Genomic DNA, 1,536 nt, shown 5'->3' with positions numbered 1-1,536 from the left:
TACAAATCGCACTACTGGTGATGGGTGTGAAGCTAAATGATTGTATGCCTGAAGTTTTGATGGCTTTGTAAGAATTTGGTGCCTACATAAAAAAAATGAAACTCAGAAGAGCAAGTCTAGTGAATTTCACAAGTATTATTCAATAGTTTTATTTTCCACTAGAAACGTGCTCTTGATTCCTAGACGAGAAACCTAAAGAATCCCTTTCTTTTCTTTCGCAGGTGATCTCTCCTATTCAATCTGGTTGTCACAGAGACAGGCAAAAAGTGCTGGGATTATTTTCCTTTCATATCCTAGCGCAAACACAAAGAGCAACAGCAATATATTCAAGGGGCTATCAGTGAATGCAGAATGCCATCCTATTCTCGCAAATCCCACGGATCTTCCCCGTTTTATTAGTGTCAAATACCTGGATTGGCATGAGATGAAATTCTGGTTTAGGGGCTGCAGCGATACTTCAGTGGGGGAGGGTGTTTGCCTTGCACGCTTGCACGCGGCCGATCTGGTTTCACCCCATATGGTCCCCTGAGCACTGCCAGGAGTAATTTATTAGTGCAGAGCTAGGAGTAACCCCTGAGCATCGCCGGGTGTGACTCTCCCCCCCACCACAAAATTCTGGTTCAATTAACGAAGGTCGAACAATCAATGATGGGGGAAACAGATGAACAAGACCCAAACGACACGTTTCTGTATTTGCCCCGATCTAAGTGCAAGTAGGAATGTCACTTGAAAGCTGCCAGCCTTAGAGCAAGTACGTCCCCAGAAATGTCACATAAATGCTGGCATTCCCTTTTCGGACATGCACGATCCCTAAAGTGACCACACAACGTGCTTTCTCTCCAGAACAAGACTTTGCACGTGCGTCCACGGAGCGGTGCGCTCACTTGGCTGCCCTTGGGGTAGGGAAGCAGGAGGCACCGAACGGGGTAGCATCGTCGGGAAATTCTTCACGAATCAACAGGAAAAGCAGTGAATTATCTGAGTCCTGGTTTCGCGACAGCGGGTCCGAAACCGGTAACTGGGGACAGGGAAGAGCCAAGTTCACTGGTTAACCCCCTGGTCGGTCGGAAACGGGAAGATATTTTTGAGTACGACCCACCACCTCTACCCTGCAAAGGGGCCACGGGAGAGGATTCTCCCGCGCGACTGCTCCAGACGCACTGTCACTGCGCAACCTGAACCTCCCGGAGGTCGCACCTCCGCCGGAAGAGCGGGGAACCCCGGCAAAGGGCTGGGACCGTGGAGAACGCGGCGGAAGTGGGGCCGACGCGGAGCTCCAATCAGCTCAGAGTTCGGACAGCTTCCCTCTCCGGATACGTCCGCTCAGTTGCCAATCTTGGGGCGGGGCCACGCCCTCTCTAAAAGGAGCCGCGCCGGTCCCGCTCACAGCGCCCCTAGCAACCACCGCGGTTTCCCGCGGAAGGACGGTCCCGGTCCCGCCCCCCGCCGCGAGCGTCCGCCCAATCAGCTCGGCAGCACCAGGGCTCAACCAATCGGAGGCAGGTGCACGGGGGCGGGAGGAAGGGGTCGCCGGCG

The 1,536-nt window shown here is 53.6% G+C and overlaps 1 non-coding gene across 1 annotated transcript; it reads right to left on the bottom strand.

The window, feature by feature from the left end:
* Nucleotides 1-219: 219 nt before the first annotated feature.
* Nucleotides 220-350, bottom strand: LOC130015812 (small nucleolar RNA SNORA31). Its single transcript, XR_008791146.1, has one exon. It is a non-coding gene; the product is annotated as a small nucleolar RNA SNORA31 (small nucleolar RNA).
* Between the last annotated feature and the right edge of the window lie 1,186 nt (nt 351-1,536).

The sequence above is a fragment of the Sorex fumeus genome, unplaced genomic scaffold, assembly GCF_029834395.1.
Source record: "Sorex fumeus unplaced genomic scaffold, SorFum_2.1 ptg000131l, whole genome shotgun sequence".
Lineage (NCBI taxonomy): Eukaryota > Metazoa > Chordata > Mammalia > Eulipotyphla > Soricidae > Sorex > Sorex fumeus.
Note: the sequence above shows the minus strand (reverse complement) of the source record. Positions and strands in the feature narration are given on the sequence as shown.